The sequence below is a fragment of the Pseudorca crassidens genome, chromosome 9, assembly GCF_039906515.1.
Source record: "Pseudorca crassidens isolate mPseCra1 chromosome 9, mPseCra1.hap1, whole genome shotgun sequence".
In the NCBI taxonomy this organism is placed as follows: Eukaryota; Metazoa; Chordata; class Mammalia; order Artiodactyla; family Delphinidae; genus Pseudorca; species Pseudorca crassidens.
The window spans coordinates 83,200,168-83,216,258 of NC_090304.1; the positions used below are offsets into that span (position 1 = coordinate 83,200,168).

General features: G+C 37.8%; 1 protein-coding gene across 14 annotated transcripts in view; it reads left to right on the plus strand.

Moving 5' to 3' along the window:
• GRIA4 (glutamate ionotropic receptor AMPA type subunit 4) overlaps window positions 1-16,091 on the plus strand; it is a 515,605-nt gene that overhangs the window by 300,669 nt on the left and 198,845 nt on the right. The window lies entirely within an intron of this gene.

The window sequence follows — 16,091 nt, forward strand, 5'->3', positions numbered from 1 at the left end:
TCTGTATCTTTTGGTGGGAGCATTTAATCCATTTACATTTAAGGTAATTATCTATATGTATGTTCCTATTCCCATTTTCTAAATTGTTCTGGGTTTGTTATTGTAGGTCTTTTCCTTCTCTTGTGTTTCTTGCCTAGAGAAGTTCCTTAAGCATTTGTTGTAAATCTGGTTTTGTGGTGCTGAACTCTCTCAGCTTTTGCTTGTCTGTAAAGATTTTAATTTCTCCATCAAATCTGAATGAGATCCTTGCTGGGTAGAGTAATCTTGGTTGTAGGTTTTTCTCCTTCACCACTTTAAATATGTCCTGCCAGTCCCTTCTGGCTTGCAGAGTTTCTGCTGAAAGATCAGCTGTTAACCTTATGGGGATTCCCTTGTGTGTTATTTGTTGTTTTTCCCTTGCTGCTTTTAATATGTTTCCTTTGTACTTAATTTTTGACAGTTTGATTAATATGTGTCTTGGCGTGTTTCTCCTTGGATTTATTCGGTATGGGGCTCTCTGTGCTTCCTGGAGTTGATTAACTATTTCCTTTCCCATATTAGGGAAGTTTTCAACTATAATCTCTTCAAATATTTTCTCAGTCCCTTTCTTTTTCTCTTCTTCTTCTGGAACCCCTATAATTCGAATGTTGGTGCGTTTAATGTTGTCCCAGAGGTCTCTGATACTGTCCTCAGTTCTTTTCATTCTTTTTTCTTTATTCTGCTCTGCAATAGTTATTTCCACTATTTTATCTTCCAGGTCACTTATCCATTCTTCTGCCTCAGTTATTCTGCTATTGATCCCATCTAGAGTATTTTTAATTTCATTTATTGTGTTGTTCATCGTTGCTTGTTTCATCTTTAGTTCTTCTAGGTCCTTGTTAAATGTTTCTTGCATTTATTCTATTTCCAAGGTTTTGGACCATCTTTACTATCATTATTCTGAATTCTTTTTCAGGTAGACTGACTATTTCCTCTTCATTTGTTAGGTCTCATGGGTTTTTATCTTGCTCCTTCATCTGCTGTGTGTTTTTCTGTCTTCTCATTTTGCTTATCTTACTCTGTTTGGGGTCTCCTTTTCACAGGCTGCAGGTTCCTAGTTCCCATTGTTTTTGGTGTCTTTCCTCAGTGGCTGAAGTTGGTTCAGTGGGTTGTGTAGGCTTCCTGGTGCAGGGGACTAGTGCCTGTGTTCTGGTGGATGAGGCTGGATCTTGTCTTTCTGGTGAGCAGGTCCACGTTTGGTGGTGTGTTTTGGGGTGTCTGTGGACTTATTATGCTTTTAGGCAGCCTCTCTGCTAATGGGTGGGCTCTTGTTCCTGTCTTGCTAGTTGTTTGGCATAGAGTGTCCAGCACTGTAGCTTGCTGGTCTTTGAGTGAAGCTGGGTGTTGGTGGTGAGATGGAGATCTCTGGGAGATTTTCACTGTTTGATATTACATGGAGCTGGGAGGTCTCTTGTGGACCAGTGTCTTGAAGTTGGCTCTCCTACCTCAGAGGCACAGCATTGACTCCTGGCTGCAGCACTGAGAGCCTTTCATCCACACAGCTCAGAATAAAAGGGAGAAAAATAGAGAGAAAGAAAGAAAGAAAGAAAGAAAGAAAGAAAGAAAGAAAGAAAGAAAGAAAGAAAGAAAGAAACAGGATAAAAGAAAATAATATAAAGTAAGATAAAATAAAATAAATTTATTAAAATAAAAAATAATTATTAAGAAAAAAGATTTTTTTAAGTAAAAACAAAAAAAAAAAGTAGGATAGAACCCTAGGACAAATGGTGAAAGCAAAGCTATACAGACAAAATCTCACACAGAAGCATACACACATACACAGTAACAAAAAGAGGAAAAGGGGATAAAATCATAAATCTTGCTCTCAAAGTCCACCTCCTCAATTTGGGATGATTCTTTGTCTATTCAGGTATTCCACAGATGCAGGGTACATCAAGTTGATTGTGGAGCTTTAATCCGCTGCTTCTGAGCCTGCTAGGAGAGATTTCCCTTTCTCTTCTTTGTTTGCACTGCTCACGAGGTCCTGCTTTGGATTTGGCCCTGGCTCTGCGTGTAGGTCACCGGAGGGCGTCTGTTCTTCGTTCAGACAGGACAGGGTTAAAGGAGCCACTGATTTGGGGGCTCTGGCTCACTGAGGCCGGGGGGAGGGAGGGGTACGGATTGTGGGGCGAGCCTGTGGTGGCAGAGGCCGGCGTGACGTTGCACCAGCCTGAGGCATGCCGTACGTTCTCTCACGGACGTTGTCCCTGGATCCCGGGAGCCTGGCAGTGACGGGCTGCACAGACTCCCCACAAGGCAGGTGTGGATAGTGACCTGTGCTCTCACACAGCCTTCTTGGTGGCGGCAGCAGCAGCCTTTGCCTCTCATGCTTGTCTCTGGGGTCCGCACTTTTGGCCGCGGCTCGCGCTCGTCTCTGGAGCTGCTTTAAGCAGCACTCTTAATCCCCTCTCCTTGCGCACCAGGAAACAAAGAGAGAAGAAAAAGTCTCTTGCCTCTTCGGCAGGTCCAGACTTTTCCCAGGACTCCCTCCTGGCTAGTCGTGTTGCACTAACCCCCTGCAGGCTGTGTACACGCCGTCAACCCCAGTCCTCTTCCTGCGCTCTGAGGGAAGCCCGAGCCTCAGCTCCCAGCACTGCCCATCCTGGCGGGTGAGCAGAAAAGCCTCTCGGGCTGGAGAGTGCCTGTCGGCACCCATCCTCTGTGCGGGAATCTCTCCGCTTTGCCCTCCACACCCCTTTGTTGTGCTCTCCTCCACAGGTCCGAAGCTTCCCCCCTCTGCCACACGCAGTCTCTGCCCGCGAAGGGGCTTCCTAGTGTGTGGAAAGCTTTCCTCCTTCACAGCTCCCTCCCACTGGTGCAGGTCCCGTCCCTATTCTTTTGTCTCTGTTTATTCTTTTTTCTTTTGCCCTATCCAGGTACGTGGGGAGTTTCTTGCCTTTTGGGAGGTCTGAGGTCTTCTGCCAGAGTTCAGTAGGTGTTCTGTAGGACTTGTTCCACATGTAGATGTATTTCTGATGTATCTGTGGGGAGGAAGGTGATCTCCATGTCTTACTCTTTTGCCATCTTCCCCCTCTCCCATATGTTGAAACCTTAACTCCCAGTGTGAAGGTATTAAGAAGTGGAGCCTTTGGAAAGTGATTAGGTCATGAGGGTGGAGCCCTCATGATTGGGATTAGTGCCTTTAAAAGAGATCCCAGAGAGCTAGCTTACTCTCCTTCTTCTCCTGCCATGTGAAGTTACAGTGAGGAAAGAGCTGTCAATGAGTAAGCTGGCCTGCACTGTGGGCCATGATCTAATATGTCCCAGTGCCATGGTCTTAAACTTCCCAGACTCCAGAACTGTGAGAAATAAATGTTTGTTGTTTAAAAGCCACTCAGTTTATGTTATTTTTGTTATAGCAGCCAGAGCAGACTGAAACAGTAATCAAGAACTGCTTGAAAAATTGTTGGCAGGGTTTAGGGACACCAACAAGAAAAAGGATTGTGCTATATCCTCAAGCTAGCAACAGCATGGAGACTTTACATCCATAAGTGTGACTGCACAAGTAAGTGGATGATATGTTTGTATGGAGAGTGTAGCTGTATGGAGAATGCTGAATGGCAGGTTATTTAATGGATGCGGTCACCCCACATTGACCTGGCAGGAAAGGAATCATGGAAAGAATAGCCTAACCTCACTCTTCTCCAGCTCTTTGGTATTCTTGCAACTGACTTCCTTTAATCAACTCAACTGGAAGTCAAATATCATAAATTCAGACCACATTGGTCAGGCTTCTCTTCCATCAACCCAAGGCAAGATGGGGAAAAATGAAAAGTGTATCTACTAACCCCAAACTCCCAATCCATCCCTCCCCCACTCCCCCTCCCCCTTGGAAACCACAAGTCTGTTCTCTATGTCTGTGAGTCTGTTTCCGTTTTGTAGATAGGTTCATTTGTGTCATATTTTAGATTCCATGTATAAGTGATATCATATGGTTAGCAGATAAAAACTATTATATATAGAATGGAAAAACAACAAGGTCCTATTTTATAGCACAGGGAACAATATTCAATATGCTGTGATAAACTATAATGGAAAAGAATATTAAAAAGAATGTATACATATGTATAACTGAATCACTTTGCTGTATAACAGAAACTAACATAACATTATAAGTAAACTATACTTCAATTTTTTAAAAAGTGTATCTGGATGGACAATCCAGCACAATTCCCAAAGAAACACTTAGCATAAAATCTGAGTACAGATAACTAGCAAGATAATAAGTCTATAGTTTTGAATTTACAAGCTTGCCTTTTTAAAAATGAATAGCTAATTGAGTATTGGAGTGGTTAATTTGGCAATGATGCTGAACTACCTGTTTAAACAAATCAGCAGCAGCAACACAGCCAAAGTAGTTTTAGTGTGAAGTGATGGATCAAATGATGTAGGACCAGTGTACATGCCTCAGATAAGGAGAGTCTAAGCTATATAAACTTGGAAGCAGTTGTTCTAGGACTAGTAATCTAAGATAAATAGAACCTCAAACAACAGTAGCGATCCCTTCCTTTCTGCAACCTCGACTACTAAAGATATGTTATGGATATAAATACCTCAAGATTTACATTCATAATTAGCCTTAAAAACAAACCCTAGGATTTCCTACTGGAATTTATCATTCTCAAAAAAATTTTTAAAAAGTTTCTAAAAGGATTTGTACCTAATAAATCAGTGTATTTTCTGTGTTCTATATGTCTTATTGCCTTACTAAACTTTCCAGTTTTAGAGAGATGATAATGAATGTTTTCCCAAATAGAAAGCAAATAAAATGGTTTAACATTATGAATATCTATTGACACATAATACAGAACTACCTCTATGGAGTTGAAACAGTTGAAATGGAGCATTAGAAGCCATATATTGATTACAATATTGTTTACAAGAACAAAAAAGAGAACAATCTTAATAAGGATACAAATGAGCTTTAGAAAACCATCATGAAATAATATTAAGCAGCCTTTAAAATAGTGCTTGTTAGGTTTTTAATAGCAGAGATAAATAATTATTTTAGGAAACAAAAATATGCATACAACATTAGCATTCATGTTGGTGAGAATATAAATAAGAAGAACTAGAAGAAATTCAATAAATATTAAAAGATAGTTTGGATTGTGGATATATGGTTGACTTTTTAAAATTTTTATTGGAGTATAGTTGATTTATAATGTTCTGTTAGTTTTATGCATACAGCAAAATGAATCAATTATATATATACATATATTCACTCTTTTTTAGATTCTTTTCCCATATAGGTCATTACAGAGTATTGAGCAGATTTCCTGTGCTATACACTAGGTCCTTATTAGTTGTCCATTCTATATATAATAGAGTGTATATGTCAATCCCAATCTCCCAAATTATCTCACCCCCAGCCTTACCCTCTGATAATCATAAGTTTGCTTTCTACACCTGTAACTCTATTTCTCTTTTGTAAGTTCATTTGTAGCCATTTTTTAGATTCCACATGTAAGCAATATCACATATTTATCTTTTTCTGACTTATTTCACTCAATATGACAATCTCTAGGTCCATCCATGTTGCTGCAAATGGCATTATTTTGTTCATTTTTATAGCTGAGTAATATTCCATTGTATATATATGTACCACATCTTCTTAATTCATTCCTCTGTGGTTGGATATTAGGTTGCTTCCATGTTTTGGCTATTGTAAATAGCACTGCAATGAATATTGGGGTGCATGTATCTTTTGAATTATGGTTTTCTCAGGATAATGCCCAGAAGTGGGACTGCTGGATCATATGGTAGCTCTATTTTTAGTTTTTTAAGGAATCTCCATACTGTTTTCCATAGTGGCTCTACCAGTTGTCATTCCCACCAACAGTGTATGAGGGTTCCTTTTTCTCCACATTCTCTCCAGCATTTATTGTTTATAGATTTTTTGATGACGGCCATTCTGAAGGGTGTGAAGTGATACTCCATTGCAGTTTTGATTTGCTTTTGTCTAATAATTAGTGATGTTGAAGATCATTTCATGTGCTTTTTGGCCATCTGTATGTCTTCTTTGAAGAAATTTCTATTTAGATCTTCCACCCATTTTCTGATTGAGTTGTTTGTTTTATTGATATTGAGCTGCATGAGCTGTTTGTACATTTTGGAGATTAATCCCTTGTCAGTTACTTCATTTGCAAATGTTTTCCCCAATTCTGTAGGTTGTCTTTTTATTTTGTTTATTTTTTTTTTGCTGTGCAAAACCTTTTAAGTTTAATTAGGTTCCATTTGTTTATTTTTGCTTTTATTTTCATTACTCTAGGAAGTGGATCAAAAAAGATCTTCCTGTGATCTATGTCAGAGAGTGTTCTGCCTATGGTTTCCTCTAAGAGTTTTATAGTATCTGGCCTTACATTTAAATATTTAATCCATTTTGAGTTGATTATTTTTTGGTGTTAGGGTGTGTTCTAATTTCATTCTTTTGCATGTGGTTATCCAGTTTTCCCAGCACCACTTATTGAAGAGATGGCCTTTTCTCCACTGTATATTCTTGCCTCCTTTGTCATAGATTAGGTGATCATAGGTGTGTGGGTTTATCTCTGGGCTTTCTATCCTGTTCCATTTATCTACATTTCTGTTTTTGTAACAGTATAATACTGTTTGATTACTGTAGCTCTGTAGTGTAGTCTAAAGTCAGGGAGCCTGGTTCCTCCAGCTGTGTTTTTCTCTCTCAATATAGCTTTGGCTATTCAGGGTCTTTTGTGTTTCCATACAGATTGTAAAATTTTTTGTTCTAATTCTGTGAAAAATGCCATTGGTAATTTGATAGGGATTACATTGAATCTGTAGATTGCTTTGGGTAGTATAGTCATTTTGACAATATTGATTCTCCAATCCAAAAACATGGTATATGTCTTCATCTGTTTGTGTCATCTGTTATTTCTTTCATCACTATCTTATAGTTTTCCGAGTACAGGTCTTTTGCCTCCTTAGGTAGTTTTATTCCTAGGTATTTTATTCTTTTTGATGGAACGATAAATGGGATTGTTTCCTTAACTTCTCTTTCTGATTTTTCATTGTTAGTGTGCAGGAATGCAAGAGAATTCTGTGTATTAATTTTGTATCCTGCAACTTTACCAAATTCATTGATGAGCTCTGATAGTTTTCTGGTAAGATCTTCAGGATTTTCTATGTATAGTATCATGTCATCTGTAAACAATCACAGTTTTACTTATTTTTCCAATTTGGATTCATTTTATTTCTTATTTTTCTCTGATTGCCAAGGTTAGGACTTCCAAAAATATGTTGAATAAAAGTGGTGAGACTGGACATTCCTGACTTGTTCCTGATCTTAGAGGAAATGCTTTCAGGTTTTCACCATTGAGAATGATGTTTGCTGTGGGTTGATTGTATATGGCCTTTATTATGTTGAGTTAAGTTCCCTCTATGCCCACTTTCTGCAGAGTTTTTATCATAAATGGTGTTGAATTTTGTCAAAAGCTTTTTCTGCATCTACTGAGATGATCATATGGTTTTTATTCTTCATTTTGGTAATGTGGTGTATCACATTGATTGATTTGCATATATTGAAGAGTGCTTACATCCCTGGGATAAATCCCACTTGATCATGGTGTATGATCCTTTTAATGTGTTGTTGGATTTGGTTTGCTAGTTTTTTGCTGAGGATTTTCGTGTCTGTGTTCATCAGTGATATTGACCCATAATTTTCTTTTTTTGTGATATCTTTGTTGGGTTTTGGGATCAAGGTGACGGTGGCCTCATAAAATGAGTTTGGGTGTGTTCCTTCCTCTTCAATTTTTTGCAAGAGCTTCTGAAGGGTAGGTGTTAACTCTTCACTAAATGTTTGATAGAATTTGCCTGTGAAGCCGCCTGTTCCTAGACTTTTGCTTGTTAGAAGATTTTTAATCACAGTTTCAATTTCATTACTTGTGATTGGTCTGTTCATATATTTTATTTCATCCTGGTTCAGTCTTGGAAGGTTGTACCTTTCTAAGAATTTGTCCATTTCTTCTATGTTGTCCATTTAATTGGCATATAGTTGCCTGTAGTAATTTCTTATGATTCTTTGTACTTCTGTGGTGTCCATTGTAACTTCTCCTTTTTCATTTCTAATTTTATTGATTTGAATCCCTCCCTTTTTTTCTTGATGAGTCTGGCTAAAGGTTTATCAATTTTGTTTATCTTTTCAAGGAACCAGCTCCTAGTTTTATTGATCTTTGCTATTGTTTTCTTTGTCTCTATTTCATTTATTTCTGCTCTGATTTTTATCTAACTTTTACTAACTTGAGGGTTTTTTTGCTCTTCTTTCTCTAGTTGCTTTAGGTGTAAGAATAGGTTGTTTATTTTAGTTTTTTCTTGTTTCTTGAGGTAAGATTGTATTGCTATAAACTTCCCTCTTCGAACTGCTTTTGCTGTGCTCCATAGGTTTTTGATCGTCGTGTTTTCGTTGTCATTTGTCTGTACGTATTTTATTTCCTCTCTGATTTCTTCAGTGATCCATTGGTTATTTAGTGTCTTTTGTGTTTATTTTGTTCCATGGCAGTGATTTCCACCACTCTGTCTCCCAGCTCTTTTATTCTCTCTTCTGCTTCAGTTATTCTGCCACTGCTTCCTTCTAGTGTATTTTTCATTTCAGTTATTGTGATTTCATCTCTGCTTGTTCTTCAGCTCTTCTAGGTCTTCGTTAAACACTTCTTGTATCTTGTTGATCCATGCCTCTATTCTTTTTCTGAGATCATCTTTACTATCATTATTCTGAATTATTTTTCTGGTACATTGCCTTTCTCCTTTTCATTTAGTTTTTCTTATAGGTTTTTATCTTTCTCCTAAGTCTGCAGAATATTTCTCTGTCATCTCATTTTGTCTAACTTACTGTGTTTGTGGTCTCCTTTCTGCAGGCTGCAGGATCTTAGTTCTTCTTGCTTCCAGTGACTGCCCCCTGGTGGATGAGTTTGGTCCAGAGGTTTGTGCCAGTATCCCTTTGATAGGGGGGTCAACTGGTGTTGTATTGACCAGAGCCTGCCCTGGATATTTAGTGGGACTTCCCCTTTGCTCTGTGGTTGTCAATGCCCTGTCAAGGGTGGGGTTTGCTCCCTAGTTACTGAAGTAGAGGCCCTAGGTCTGTTTCTTAGCTGTGTTTCCAATCTGCAGTGTGAGGTAGGTAAGAATGGAGCACTCCAACCAGGAGAGAAGCCACTGAGTATTCCTCCTCTGGACATGTTCATGTGTGTATGTGCTCTGTTGTGTCCCCTTTCACCCACTGTGTGGGCTTACAAAGTACACTGTTGTTGGCTTTGTTCTCAGTCCCACCTTAACTGTGGGTATGCCAGCAATTGGCCCTGCTAACCCTCAGATGTTGTTTTCACCAGGCCACTGTTGCAGATCCACTGAGGTCAGGTCCCAGGACTGCCGTAGTCATTCACCTGGACCTGCTTGGGAGCTATGGAGGAAGCTCAGAAACTGGCCTGGCCCAACCCCCAGTGTCCATGCCCACAAAGCCCACAGCTGCTAAAGCCAGGCCCTTCTCAGCTGCAGGAGCACTTGTTGTACTTTTGGATATCCTGCAGGTGCTGAATTTAGGAAACCATCAGCAGAGGTGTAACTCTGCAGTTCATGTAGCTGTGAGGAGAGATTTCAGCTCTTCTTCCTTAGTCACAGAAGCTGACTGCAGCAGGAGCCCTTCCTAGTGCCCATGGAGTCATGGGTTGGTGCATGGGGAGAGAGATTGCAATGATGGCCCTGCCTCTTGCACATCACTCAACAATGGCACTTCACTACTTTGGTGGTCTGGGCTTCCTCCATGAGCATTCCTGGTTGTGGACCTACTCACTCCCATCCCCTCAGGCTGTCTCCTCATAGCCAACTGCAGTCTCCTCCTCAGGTCTGCTCTCCAAACCAGTACCCAGCCCCTGTGCACATCAGTGGACACCCAAACCAGGTTGTGGCACACAGGGCTGTGGCACGAACCATCTGTGTAGGTCTCACTCTGTCCTACCTGCCACAGACTGGTTGCTGGGTTCTCCTCTGAACCCCCAAATCTCTCCTTCTGTCCCAGCTGATCTCCCCAGTGGTGAGGTCTTCCCCAGATGTGGAAACCTCTCCTCACCTTCAGCTCCCTGCTGGGGACACAGGTCTTGTCCCATTCCTCTCCTCTTCCTTTTCCCTTGTCCTTTCTTTCATCCTACCCAGTTACATGTAGATCTTTCTTGTCCTTTTAGGTGTCTGAGTTTCTCTGCTAGTGTTCAGCAGGTGCTTTGTGAGAATTGTTCCATTTGTCGATGTATTCTTGATGTGTTTGTAAGTAGAGATGAATTCCACATCCTCCTACTCCTCTGCCATCTTGAGGATCTATATGGTTGATTTTTTAAATTTTGTTTTACTTTGTACATATCTCTTGCTATCTCTTTCTTTCTATCTCTCTCTCAACAGATAGTTAGACAGACAAATAGTTACATAGGTAGACAGAGATTTGGATGAATTACTTTTAGAAATAGGAAAACATTAAATAGCTACAGTTGATAAAAACCCATTGAAACCTTTAAAATTTTCTTCCAGTATCAGAAAGTTGCAAAGGTGTACCTACTTGAGCATAGTCTTTTTCTAAATTTTGTGCTGATTTGCCATCTGAGATATTTTTGAGTGACAGCAGAAACGTTTCGATCACCTGATCAAGGCTTATATTCAAGAAAGACCCAAGACAGTCCCTGTCATGGAAGAGAAGTTAACTCATCTCACACTTTACCTGCTCTCAGCTCCAACAGTGTGTTAAAACTGAGATTAGAGCATTTTGAGGCAAAAGAAAGACAAATACGCAAAAGCACATTTATTTTATATGATTAAATCTCTCAAATGGCACATTTGGTTTATTTTCAAGTTTAAGATATTCTTTGTTCATTTACATTTACATTATTTAGGAGCTTTTAAAGTTTTTAGACTGATGCTTGAATGTAAAGACCTAAGTAAATGTGTGCATGTGGACACATACACAAGCACACAGCCACATGCAAAGAAAAGAGAAATCAGTTTGATTTTATGTGCAGTTTTAAATGTACATGGAAGGATTTTTGCCAGAAAGAGAATACTCCAATACTATTTGGTTTCTGTTTATAAAAGCCAAAAAGCTATATTGCAATTTAGTAATTACACATTTATTGAAAACAAAAATGATTTGTAACATTTTAGCCTGTTTTTTATTGCTCACCAATTTATTAATTAACATTGATTTGATCTGAGTTACATTTTAAAATGAAAAATTATGTTGTTGTTTATAATAAGAAAAAAAGTTGAAATAACCTAAATGTTAAATAAAATTTGACACACCATGCAATGGCATACTCTGTTACCATTAATAATCATGATATAGTTCTATGTTTTTGACCTGAAAAGATACAAATGATCTATTATTAAAGAAAAATGAGGGTTACAAAAAAAACATGTGCATAGAAATTATATTCTTCCCTCCAGGACCATGCTGCACCAGTGATCATTTTGAATGACCAGTATTACATGATTTGTTAAATATTTTGGATATCATGTCTATATGTACAGTAAATCATTTTGTAAAGTGAAATGTAATTAGTGTAAATAATCTTAAGTGTAGTAAGATGAAATGATTACTGAAGAAGGGAAGGAGGGTTAGATGGATGGGGAGAAACAGAAAGAAATAGAGGAGAAAGAGAATGAGAAGAATGGGAGAGAGAAAGAGAGACTTCTGGATCCTCATTATATGTGTAATATTTCATAGTCTCTAGTCTTCAGCTCCTGGTTTTGCCATTGACTTCTTAAGAGGTGTCTAGCATCTCCTCTACCTAAGACTCAGTTCCCTTATTTATAAAATGAGAGTTTTCTTCTCTCTTTAAAATTTTATGATTGCTAAATATGAAAATAGCGCTCAGCCGCATTCAGTAATTACTCAGCCATATTCAATAATTTTAAATTATTTTCCTACAGGCCTCCAACATTTACAAACACACCTTCCCATTCCCTACCTGGGCCACTTGTGATCATTAGTTTACATTTGGTAGCATAATAATAGTTGCTTTGCATTTAGTGCAATAATATTTGAAACATGGCATCATAATACAGTAGAAGTATACTCAGAGAAAGATATACCATGATTTTAGCGTTCAGTCTTATCTTTCTTGGATCCAAAGCAAAACAGGAGACATGTTTAGCTAAATTTTTATTCATACTGTTTTACAAAAGGATCTAGATTAGGAAGATCTAGATTCGGATCTTGATTTAGAGAGGCAAACTCTTTCTTCATTTGCATTATAAAAGGAATTTATCAAGGTTCTTTCTTCTACAAGGGTCATTAAGTATGCTTTATTACCTTGCAAAATATCTGATGCTGAGGTCCAAATAAATAAGTAGAATATAAAGATTCATATCTGATAATTAGATCGTTAGTGAATAGCATATTCTTTAGATCACTTTCTTCAAATAGTAACTGCTAGCTGGAATTTTGTAACAGGAATATGAGACAGTGATATGCAGGAAAGTATACTAATTTAGAAGTCAGGAGACCTCTGTTTTAGTGTCTACCATACCTAGCACTTACATCTTGGTAAGTCCTTTTTTTGGGGGGTGGGGGCCTTCATTCCCTCAAGTTCAAGAATTTGGACTACATTATCCCTAAAGTCTCTTTGGGTTGCAAATAGTCAATGAGATCTTAGATTTGCTAGGGGAGCAGAATTGCATTCCCAATTGCAAAGAGAGTCTATATACTTCATGTAAAATATATACAGATGGCAAAAATCAACATTCTGTTACAAAATTCAGAAATCCAACTTATACTCTCTTCTGGACCCAAGACCACCCCACATCTACAAAGAGGTGAGTCCCAGGAAAAAAATAAGTCTTTTTTGAACTCTAGAGTTTTTCAATTTGATTAAAAAAAAAAAATTTTTTTCCCCAGATTGTACTGAAATAGTGCAATCTACAAACATTGCTAGAATTATCAAGGGGGTATCATAAAATGCAACCCATGTTTAAAGAAGTCAGCATTATTTGAGGAAATATTGCATATAGACTCATTTAATTCTAAGTATCTATCTGCAAATGGGCATTTCAGAAATGGACTATAATATATTTTCACAAATCCCAGCACTAAAAGCTTTTTAGAACAAAGACAATAGTTGAGTTCAAGTATTATCTTTCTTTTTTTCTTTTTTTTTTTTTTTTGGCTGTGTTAGGTCTTCTTTGCTGTGTGCAGGGATTCTCTAGTTGTGGCAAGCAGGGGCTACTCTTTGTTGCAGTGTGCAGGCTTCTCGTTGTGGTGGCTTCTCTTGCTGTGGAGCACAGGCTCTAGGTACACGGTCTTCAGTAGTTGAAGCATGCCACTCAGTAGTTGCAGCATGTGGGCCCCTAGAGTGCACGGGTTTCAGTAGTTGTGGCACTCAGACTCAGTAGTTGTGGCAAACGGGCTTAGTTGCTTTGTGGCATGTGGGTTCTTCCTGGACCAAGGATCGAACCTGTGTCCCCTGCATTGGCAGGCAGATTCTTAGCCACTGTGCCACCAGGGAAGTCCAAGTATTATAATTACATTCATAACATTATGAGCCTTGAGGGAACACTTGGTGTTTAAAATAGTCAGTATATAATATAATTCAAATTTTACATTTTAAAAGCACATAATGAAGAAATTTGTACCAACTTTATGAATTAATTCATCAGATGCTTTATAATAACTAAACTAATAAAAATCAAATTCACTAACACAACTAATTTGATAGTGACTTATTAGTTTCATCAGAATGAACCTTGAAATGAACCTTCAGTCAAGATGTCAGTGGTACATAGACAATCTATAGATTGTTGATTCAGAAACCAAAGCAGACACTGATTTACTGACTTACTGCCATATTGCAAATAGCTGATTGAAAAAAATGAATAGCCTGATCTGACTTTTCATCCTGACTATACAAACTTGGCTCAAATTTCTTACAATAATAAAAGTGTATACAATTGTTTCTAAATCCATTACAATTTTCAGGCAACCATATTCTAATTAAAAATACTAGTACTTTTTGGTTTTACTATCTTAATACCTATTCAAATAAGTCGCCGACATTAATCCCTCCATCAGCAAAAGGCATCCCATACTGTGATTCAAGTATAACTTATGAAATATTGCTGTAGGGTTTTGTGACTCCTTCTAGAAGGGAAGAACTTGGGCAAGCATATAGATTGATCTAAATAGTAATTCAAAAGCTTTTCCACCAGCGTTTACCTAATTCTATGATTTAATGTTTGATATCCTTACAGAGAGAAAGCAGTTGATGGTATGTCCTGAGCAGTGCCAGGGACGACATCATTAACCAAACTTGACCACAGGACAGCATTCACAGGCTATTGTCAAAGAAGAAACTTTGTGTTATTGTAATCTTTTCAGTGGTTGTAACATTTGGATCAGATCTGCCAGAAATTGTTGGGGAGTCGGTACTGAAGGGAAGGTACTTCACTTCTCTGTGAACCTGGAATTAAAGCAGCAAGCATATCCCCAGCATGAATAGAGGACACAGCACTCCTTGGAAATATTCATGGTACCTAAGAGTGCTTCACATTCAGGGATATTTCTGTGGCAGAAATTAATTCTTAATAAGGGGATAAAATTAACCCAAACAGAATAGAGTTGTTTCTTGTATTACAGACCATATCATAGAGGAGAATAAAAGGCAGACTTTAATATCAGACAGAATGAGGCTCTACCAATCAATAGCTAAGTAGTTTGGGCCAAGAATTTAACTTCTCTATCATCAGTTTTCTTTATACAAATTGAAGACAATAAAACTATCACCATGCTCATAAAACAATTACTATAGTCTATTATGGATTATGTAGACAGTCAATAATTGTTAGTTATTTTTATTATTATCTTTATTATTATTATGCTTGATCAAATGAGGGAGGGGTTATATAAAAAGGCAGGATTTTTACCCTGCCATTCAATTCAATATAACTCATACTGACCATATTCTTTCCTTTGTGTGAAAAAAAAAAAAACAAAAAAACTAGAGAAACAAAAATGAACAAGAACTCATCTCATACTTAATGAGAGCTAGACAGGTAAACTAGAAATTGCAATTACTGTAATTCAAACCCTTGAGATAAATAACTGTGACTTACTGTATACTTAGTACTTTCAAAAGTAGCATATAGTGCTTACTTGATAAAAAATTTAATTAATTCAGTGAGACATGAGGTATAATTATTGTACAGATAGCTAGGGAAATATAAAGAAAAAAGACAACAACTCAATATAGGAAGGTCAGAGAAGTCTAAAATGGCCTAAAGCTAAAGCTAGACTTAAAGTAGGATTAGAAGTTGCAAATGAGGATAAAGAATACAGACTCTCTTAGCACAAGGACCTGCCATTGCAACGCATTAAGGCAAGAGAGAACCTGGTTTATTCAGCAAACTACCAATCTTTAGTATTACTTGAGTGATGCATACTTAAGAAAGATTGGTTTGGAAAGATAAGCACCCTTCCCACTGTCATCTCCAGTCATTTCTGTCCTGTTCTTCCTTCATTTTTCTTCAAAGTATTTACCATCTCTTGTCATTATACTATAAATGTATCTGTATATTTGTTTGTCTGGCTCAGCCACTGGAGTGTAAACTTCATGAAGGTAGGCATCTTTTACTGTTTTTATTATTTCAATACCTGCAGCCTCTAGAGCAATGGCCTGACATATAGTAGACCCTCAGTAAATATTCATTGAATGAAAAATGAAAGAATAAGTAGGGATTTGCTTATTAAAGACCTTAAATATAATATTTAGGAAGAAATATCAGGATTGACTTGGTATAAGGGTAGAGAAGAGTGCCAAGTCTGAGAGTATCCCCTGGGTTTCTGACTAAAGTGACTGAGTAAATGGCTAATAACCAAATATGGATTCAAGAGTAAGAGTTAAGTTTTTGTTTTCATTTTTGTGATGGTGTCGGATGTTGAGTCATACATTATGATTCTCCCAGAGTTGTAGTGAGGAATTCCCTCACCTATCAAGAATTCACAAAGTATTTCCCTCAAAGGTACAACAGCAGTCTACATTCATTCTACCATAAGGAATGAAGCTGATTTTTATTAACAGCTACAGAGCAAA